Source organism: Oratosquilla oratoria, chromosome 2 (assembly GCF_046742065.1).
Source record: "Oratosquilla oratoria isolate Oo_2021 chromosome 2, ASM4674206v1, whole genome shotgun sequence".
NCBI lineage: Eukaryota > Metazoa > Arthropoda > Malacostraca > Stomatopoda > Squillidae > Oratosquilla > Oratosquilla oratoria.
This window is the reverse complement of record NC_134778.1, coordinates 7,911,760-7,921,759: the sequence shown is the minus strand read 5'-3', so window position 1 is coordinate 7,921,759 and position 10,000 is coordinate 7,911,760. Positions and strand designations below refer to the sequence as shown.

Sequence of the window (10,000 nt, the reverse complement as noted above, 5' to 3'; positions counted from 1 at the left end):
TGTGATTTCACAAGGGAGTTTCAAAAGTATCCTACAAAAAATATATTATGAATTGCATAACTTGAATCCATGACATAATCCCATAAGATCATAATCCCTCATCCAAAATGTCATATAATGTCGGTCAAAATCCCGCACCTGGGCTATCAAAGGATTACAAAGGCGAAGAACTATTGCTCCATACCTTGGTCGGATGCAAAAGAAAAAAAATATATAATAATGATAAGTACATAACTAAATAAAAAATCTAATAATATAATTAATAATAAATGAATAAATACATAGGCATAGTTAAATAACAAGCAAACATTGAGATAGCAAATAATATTAAATTTACACATAAATAATAATAAATGTGAATCAAGCAAATAATAATAAACAGGCAAACGATAACAAAAATAAGTTTATGAAATGAAAGTATATTTTAACATAAATATAGTGTATATTTATACTATCAACTTCCGGGAATATCTAAATATGTGCGGGATTATGAACAATGGGATTTTCAGTTAGTCAAGTGCATAATCTTTTAGGAATTCATTTTGATTTTCTATTCTATGCAAAATTATGATGATGATGATGATGATGATGATGAGGGTAACAACGACGACCACGACAACAAAAACAACAATTATAATAATAAGAAAATAATAACAATAACAGAACAACAAAATGATGATGATGATGATGATGATGAGATGATGATGATGATGATGATGATGAATAGTAATAATAATAATAATAATAATAATAATAATAATAATAATAATAATAATAATAATAATAATAATAATAATAATAATAATAATAATAATAATAATAATAATAATAATAATAATAATAATAATAATAATAATAATAATAATAATAATAATAATAATAATGATAATAATAATAATAATAATAATAATAATAATAATAATAATAATAACAATAACAATAACAACAATAAAAATAACAATAACAATAATGATAGCCATTCCAGAGGTTATAACACTCTTGACCTGAGGTCAGCGGCTTATTTCCCAGTGGGGAGATTCATAATAGTTGATCTAAATTCACCATTGATTATAAGTTTCTACATAAAATTGAAAATATTCAATAAAATACGCAAGAAAATTGAGTATACTTTTTCATCTCAAACAAGTTTATATGTTCTCATGGTTAATAATGGAAAAAACATACCAAATGTTATTTGGTATGTTATAAAGTAAAACAGCTGTTTATAAGGGTGTATAAAAATAAAGATGAAACGTCCAGGGTCAACAATTTAATGAGGCCGAAATGTCCGACCCAGAAACGTTTGGTAGCGAAATTCCCGACATTCATGACCTGTACGTGCAACCCAGATTAATTCCTTGTGCGCAGTTTATAAATTCTATAATGATAACAAGCCAAGCAAATGGGTCGTTTAAAGTAGCTTTTAAAATAGCATTTATTTTTAAATGATACTTTACAAAATAAAAATAAACAGTTATGTAAACAGGATTTAAAAAAATCTATATCGTTCTGATAGTGGTAGCGGGATGAACGTGCAACCCAGATTAATTCCTTTTGCGTAGTTTATATATTCTATAATTATCACAAGCCAAGCAAATGGGCCGTTTAAAGTAGCTTTGAAAATAGCATTTATTTTTAAAGGATACTTTACAAAATAAAAATAAACAGTTATGTAAACAGGAATTAAAAAATTCTATATCGTTCTGATAGTGGTAGCGGGATGTACGTGCAACGCAGATTAATTCCTTGTGCGTCGTTTATAGATTCTGTAATGACCACAACCCAAGCAAATATGTTGTTTGAAGTAGCTTTGAAAATAGCATTTATTTTTAAATGATATTTTCCAGAATAAAAATAAACAGTGAGGTAAACAGGAGTTAAACAATTTCTAAATCGTTCTGATAGTGGTGGCGGGGGATATTTCGGCCTCATGAAATTGTCGACCCTAGATGTTTCAGCTCCATTCATACAAAGGATTACATTGGCGGAGCATGTCGACAGAAGACCTTTTGGCCCATATATGGGTCGGATGCGAAAAATCATAATAATAATAAATAAATAAATAAAAACTATGCAGTTTTTCTTTAAAGTGATGTCTTATTTCAACTTATTTATCACATTTTATTCTGAATGCACAATCCTAATTGGAACAGAGTTTTTTCCAAAGGGTCAAATATAGAAAATCTTGTCCATTCATATGATAATTTAAATTGATTTAGAAAGAAATGGTTCACAAGGGAATTTCAATCAGTCAGATATATAATGTGTTAGAAATTGATAATATTTTTTATTTACTTATACGAATTGTTCAAAGTACCTCATTCAATAAAATATGAACTGATCAACTTTTGAGATATTCTACTGAGTAACACTACATATATGAAACGAGGTGAGGTAGTTATAAATTTATTCATACCTTATTCCTTTATAAGAACTGCTCAAAATAGCTTACACGGTAACATATGAACTGCCCAAGCTCAAGAATAAAATTGAACATACTTTGCTCATTTCAAACATGTTTATATATTTTTTTAATAATAAAAATAACACAATAAATATTATGTCATATCATGATATCAAGTAAAATAACAGATATATCAGGCGTTCAAGCGTATGTATAAAAACAGGGCCGAAATGTCCGGGAAGCAAAACGTGTTGCATTTGTGGGGCTCACGTTTGACCCCGTAGGAATGAGATCAACCCAGCTTTAGCTATGATCTGAGTTCGAGGGCAGGATACGGCCCCTAGCAAGTTCCCCGCTGCGTTAAGCAGCCCTCGTTCCCTTCTCCATACCTATATATACTCAAGGTTTTCCCCGAGTTGGGTGTCATCCACAGTAATGTTTCCCGTACACTTGTTGTTCGTTCTCTTATCCCTCTCCTTTGGAGAAGGGTATAATTACAACTCCTCCGGTACCACGACTTGCGAGCCTATTCGTGAGCATATCATCGTAACCAAGACAAGTGTTCAACTGGCTACGAAAAACCTGAGCATCACTCGACCTGTGACTGGATATGCTGCCCCTGTGACCATCACCTCCACACATGTACAAGTCCAGACCATCACTACCTCACTTAAAGTGACCGTGAGCGTTCCTAGAACAACTCTCACGACAACCGAGTACTTTACTGTCACAAGCTACCGCACCCAGATCGAGAAACTCCCCCATTTGGATTTTGTCACCCAGACCGTCACTGTTCAGCTTCCAGAACTGTATGTCGAGACGATTTATGTCACAAACACTCATAAAGCCTACGTGACAGTCACCTCAACCCTGGTGACTACGCTGACCGCAACTTCCACCCTCACAAAGAATGTCAAGCATTCTGTCACCAAGACCATTCGGAAACCTGTTCTGAAAACCATCACCAAGACTGCTAATCACAGGGCCTTCTCTGTTCACAAGGAAACCATTCCTCGTAAACACTATGCCCATGTGACCTCCACGAGGACTGTGGTCAAGAATATTTGCCACGGAGCTACTGCAGGATACCTTTACTAGTAATGAGGTATTCTTGCCTAGGCAACACGGCCGTGTTGTCAGTTTGTAGGAGGGTAGTTTTATTCTTTCACTGTGCTTGTAATTGCCTTTTACCAATTTGTAAGCCAATTTGAGAAATAATAAACCTGTATTCTTACATCCACTATTGTTTTTAATTAATTCTGATTTCAATTGTGTGCTTTCAAATTAAATGAAAGTAACAGATTATTTCATTTAGTGTTCATGACAGATCGTGATTGGTCTTACGCTCTGCCGCTTACGTAGAAATGAAGTAGTGTGTATTGATGGTACAATTCATTTCATTCAATGTTTGCGTGCAAGTCTTGTTATGACGTTTAAATTGTACGTGTTTTTATTTTTTTATATATATATATATACTTAATGTGAATGGTTACACGGGGTGTTTTTCAAGATGAAAAAAAATTCAGGGATTGGGGAACCGAATGTTCATAAGTGGCTGGCTACTTCCCTTGTAAGGGGGTCAATGGTCTGTGTAGTAATTATTTTTCCGTAGTCATAGAAAATAGTTGCCAACGTAAAGATAAATTTTGCGACATTGCAGCATAGTTGTCAGTTATAGCAATATTGCGAGAATTTATTTAACCAATATACCTGAATTGCTTTTGACTAGGAGGCTGCATGGCGTATAAAGACACTGAACATATAAACTAACTCAGGACAAGTAACTTGTGCATTTACAGCATTGAAAAAACGTCATTGATATTTTTGTTTATTGTCCTCGTATACTTTGTCATGCGTGGCCCTTAGTTCTAGACAAAATGACCAGCTCAAATGTATGCAGGGGAGGGATCTTATTTGCAGACTGCGCATACTTTTCGATTTGCCTGGCATTGGCGCGATTGCTTGTTGACATATGATGTCGTTAGCCCAGGACAGATAACGTGATTAGATCTTTTCCATCGGCTTATCGTCCCTTGGGATATGATACGAATCCATGAAAAATGCCACTGGTAAAAAAAAAGTTTGGTAAAAAAGTCACAAATATGTTAATAAGAAGAAACAGCAAAAAGCAACAGGACAATGTCTTCACTGTTTCTATAAAAGAAAGGTTAATCGTTGAATCTTTTAGCTTTTTAATTATCGGTTAAGGGATATGCTAAAAATGTAAAATAGACATAAGATATAATAATAAAATATGCCAGGTCCTTGTTCCTGTCTATAGCCTGTCTACGTGCACTGTCATTACTGTTTCTGGGCCTATCTTTTATAGTTGAATTTTTTTACGAGTATGTTGGTGGCTCATTTCGCCTGATGCAGCAACCAGTTCCTATATCCACATATGTTTGCTCCCCCCCACACCTATTTAATGTGCATGCCAATACTGTATACAACAATGCCCACACCTCGTAGGTCACTACCATCCTTCACTCTTACCAGCCATTGATTAGTTTCGATGTGAAGAAGCGACAGTGAGCACCTTTATCCGACAGGATGTTGTTGGCAATCCCCTTCAACGAAGAGTTTGTCGACGGCTACAGTAATGCCTACGCAACTTATGTGTTGCTCGGCTAAAAAACAAGAAGACCATGGCGGAGTTTTTCCATCGCGTCGCATGGAATATTCGCTTGAATCAACAACAATAAAACACTTAATATAAATAAAAGACTGACTTTAATATTTTTGCTTGATTAACTTATCGACACAACACCACCACCTCGTTTGGGTTGGTCGACTGAAATAATCAACACGAAAAAACATGTAATGCTGTTCTCAACTTGTACATGTTATGTACAATCATTAACTGACCGACTTAGATACGTGATTTTTTTTTATTAATAGTGTCATGTATAAGAAGTGTGACTTTTCTATCGGCCACCATAAACCATATGTGACTTTTTCCTATCAAAATTTTGATTTATTTTCCGTTACTTTTTTACCTGTGGTGTTATTAGCGGTCACCACCTAACCAAAACAAACTCAATTTAATTTAACTTAAGCTAACCTAAACTATATTAACCTAACAAGGTATATGACATAATCCATGAATATGATCCAAACGTCCACCTAAGGATGCCACCGTGGCTCAAACGTCTTAGGCTGCATGACCCAAGACCCTAACTTCCAGGAACCTTTCTTATGTGCAGTGCATGATCACATCATAACGAATCCGCGACAAAATGCCACAATTTGAAACACATTATATTGCTTACAACCATTTGTTTTTGGTTAAATAGATAATACATACAACGTATAGATACTATTATCTTACGCACTTATATGTCATTTGTTCTTATTAAAATCATACAAAAATACTACATTTTTGTACTTCTGTTATGCTTTTATAAAATATACAAAAATGGCACTTGTGTTTTGTTTCTTCCTTATTCAATAAATTGATGTATATCATAAGAATAAATCATGATAGAAACTTTTTTACATTTCTATTTAATTTTTGAGTTATATATCTATCTAATGTTATCAGCTTTATTATGGTATATAGTGTCCTGTTTTTTGTATAGCTTTTATATGTATATATAAAGAGGGTTCTATAATAATAAGGAAAATAATACAGGACTGGCATTTTGTCAGTTTCTAACAATGCGACATTATGTCGTGTGGATTTTTTCTGTGGACATTATGTACAACACTAAATGGGTCCCAATGAATAGCGATATATTTTTATCAACCACAATGCATTTTAATTCTAAGCCATCAACAACGGAAGCTCCGTAGAGGAAACATGCATGTTGCCTCCGCGGAGCTTCCGATGTTGATGGCCTAGAATTAAAGTGTATTGTGGTTGATATTGGTTGATACATATATATGTATATATGCGTAAGTAACCACTAGGAAAAGTAAACTAACGAAGCAGAGCGGTTTCGTATAATTACATCTTCAGTGCAGATACAAAGAATTCCTTCTTTGTATCTGAACTAAAGATGTAATTATACGAAAGCGCTCTGCTTCGTTAATTTACTTTTCCTAGTGGTTACTTACGCATTTGTGAACACACGCTCCTAGTGTTTTTATTGCATATACATATATATATATATATATACATATATATATATATATATATATAAAGATGCGCAATGAACAAACAAAACGGTTACCAATAAAGAGAAAATAAAATGGTAAGGACACTGTCACTTTTGAGCCATATTGTCTTCTTCGGCTGAGAAGCCCAGCGGCCTGGGCCAAGCCCCAATTGGCCAACTTTCCCCTTGCTACCACAATTTTACGAACTCTAATACATTTTATGTCGGCATGACCTCATCGAGGATATCATAAACGTCTCCAGCCGTAGTCTCTCTTCTCGAAGAGAGATTTTGTCTTGTTTACTGTATTGCATAATTTAGTGGATGCAAGGGTTCTGTCACCATAAAAAGATTTTTATTATTCCTCAATTACTGCAGCTTTCGCTTACATATTTATTCTCTGCTATGTGTATATATACAAATACAGTCATATAAGCGATACGCCAAATTCGTTTAGTGTAAGTATTTGTGTACATGTTTAGGTGTCTATCCGCATGAATATAAATGTCCTTATAAAACCCAAGGGTTTTCTTAAAAAAAATATATATTTTTAGGCCAAGGGGCTGCCACCAGCTGAATAAAAGCGTCTTATATTGCTCTATACAAAATCTATAAGATACGATAACACACACACACACACATACACACACACACACACACACACACACACGAACGGGGATAGATGTGCACATTTATTAGAATCAAAACAATGAAGCTAATGTAAAACACGATCGTGAGATGCAAAATACATTTTACGATACACAGAAGGCTATTAAAAGGTTTCCAATATGTAAAGGGTAAAAGGTGGAAATATAATATTATATTGGTAGTGGAATTATCCAAATTGAAAATGGAAATTGGTGTATGAGGCATGAAAATTAACACAACAGGCGCGAGAACAATATACTCGTAAAATGGTTGCTATAGAAAACGATTTTTTCTTTTCTTTTTAGAATATTATGAAAATAAGAAATTGCATCTAGCATAAAAAATCGGGACTGGGAAAGTTAATACAATAAAAGAATAATAACGTGGGTCAGAAAATGAATCAATTTGAAACAAAGATGAAATGATTTGGAACGGTAATTGACAATCAAAGGAATAAAAATTGGACGAAGTAAATAGATATTATACAAACCAGAAAACGGAAACTCAGTAATCAAAATATAACAAACATAAATGAAGTGATAATTTGGAATATTTGATGAGCACAGCAACATTGCAAAGTCGAATATGAATGATATTTCTTTTATAAAGGAATTGAAGCTTTAGGTGAGGTATATCATATGGAAATTAGAATATATTAGAAGATTTACAGGGACTAGAGAGAATGGAGGGCTTTCCAAAGGGAATAATAAATGAGAACGGTTGTGAAGAATAGGATGTCAGATTGGTGACAACTAATTAACTCGGTCCAACAGGATTCCGTGTTGGCACCAATGATATTTCTGATCTACGTTGATGGGATGGATGGTACACAAAGATAAATCATTCTATTTAGTAGTGACGCTACGGTCATAAAGAGGGCAAAATGAAAAAAGATGACTGATTGTAGATTGTCCCAGGAAGATGTGAATATAATATATGGATTATTAATTATATGTCAATTTAATACTGATAACCCACTTTCGGAGAAGAATAAGCAAAAGTATAAAGATCTGTATATTTCGATCATTAACTGTGATCCTCTTTATCTGCTGAAGAGGATCACAGTGATCGAAATATACATATCTTTATATTTTCGCTTATTCTTCTCCCAAAAGTGGGTTATCAGTATCATTTTACAAATGTGCTACGACATAACTTTGTTGTGATATGTCAATTTATTATTACTTACTACTATTTACCAGTTTGTTTATTATCTAACCATATCTGCATTTATTTATTTTTTACTATTATCTATACTATCATATTTTTATTTATTTATTTATTTATTTATTTATTTATTTATTTATTTATTTATTTATTTATTCATTTATTTATTTATTTATTTATTCATTTATGTATTTATTTATTCATTTATGTTTTTATTTATTTATTTATTTATTTATTTATTTATTTATTTATTTATTCATATATGTATTTATTTATTTATTTATTTATTTATTTATTTATTTATTTATTTATTTAATTATTTCCTTATTTATTTATCTATTTATTTACTTACTTATTTATTCATTTATTTATTTATCTATTGATTGCTTTATTTATTATTTACTTATCATTATTATAATTTTTTCGCATCCGACCTATTAATGGACTAAAAGGTCTCCTGTCGGCATGCTCCGCCTTTGTAATCTTTGAATGGACCCAAAGTGAAAAATAATTAAACTTTTTCCAAATGGAGGAGACAAAAGTAAGAGAATGCCATCATTAAACAAACAGAATGGGAAATAAAACGACCACAAAAAGATAAAGAAAAATAACCCAGGAGTATTGGCAAATGAACATTTGAAAACGCATCAGGAAGATTGCAGAAGAGAATTATGACATGTCGACGAACATAAGAGTGGTATTCCACTACATTTACGAGATGATGAAAAAGCTCATCGAAGACCCAAATTACCTCAAATTGGAATATGATGCAATGATATGGTTCACACACAGGAACGAAGATATAGATATAATATGGAATATTGAAATTATGGCAACTGAGATTGTACCCAGCTTAGCTGGTAGAAAATTGAATTATATAGGTGTATATATATATATATATATATATATATATATATATATATATATATACACGTATATTTATATATATGCTTTAATAATGTAGTAGCTTCTGTCTGTCTGTTTTTTTCACGAGCTCCTCCTAGGGTTTTGGAGATAGACCCCCATAATCATATATATTCTGATACTTTATCACTCCAGGTATTTGGATAACTATATTTAATTAAAAAAATAGATATATTTTGGCTAGAGTTAAGGGTTAAAGGGGTATAGTGTGGTGACATGCCACTATTGTAGTGTCCCCTTAACACGATTTTTTTTTTTACAAAAATTACTATAATTAAACAAACCATTGTACGTGTTCATATATATTATTTATATTTGTGAAATTAATGTTGCCACAAACTCGGATAACCTTGGTAAGGAGAAAGCATGTAAATGTAAATTGATTGTATAATTTTACCAAATGTTTGAATATTGGCTATCTTTATTTTTATTTTTCGCGGGCGGTAATATACTCGAGCTCAAAGATAATGAAAGATTGGTTCAATTCTTCTCTTACGGCTAAATATGTTTTATTTCCAAAGGGCGTCTCCTCCTCAAATTGATTTTTTTTCTTACTTTCTTAACATTTTTTTGTGTTACCTTTTCCATTGATTTATATTGATACTTGTAGCTTTTCTCCCCAAAATCTATAAAAATTAAAATGATCATTATTTGCCCGTAGCAACGTGTGGGTAATTTGGCTATTCCACCATCTGCTAATACTGGCAGATCCAGTATTAGCAGATGGTGGACTGAGAGATGATGTATTAATGATAGCAGA

The 10,000-nt window shown here is 32.4% G+C and overlaps 1 protein-coding gene across 1 annotated transcript in view; it reads right to left on the bottom strand.

Moving 5' to 3' along the window:
* LOC143034270 (neuroligin-3-like) overlaps positions 1-10,000 on the bottom strand; it is a 502,714-nt gene that overhangs the window by 230,372 nt on the left and 262,342 nt on the right. The window lies entirely within an intron of this gene.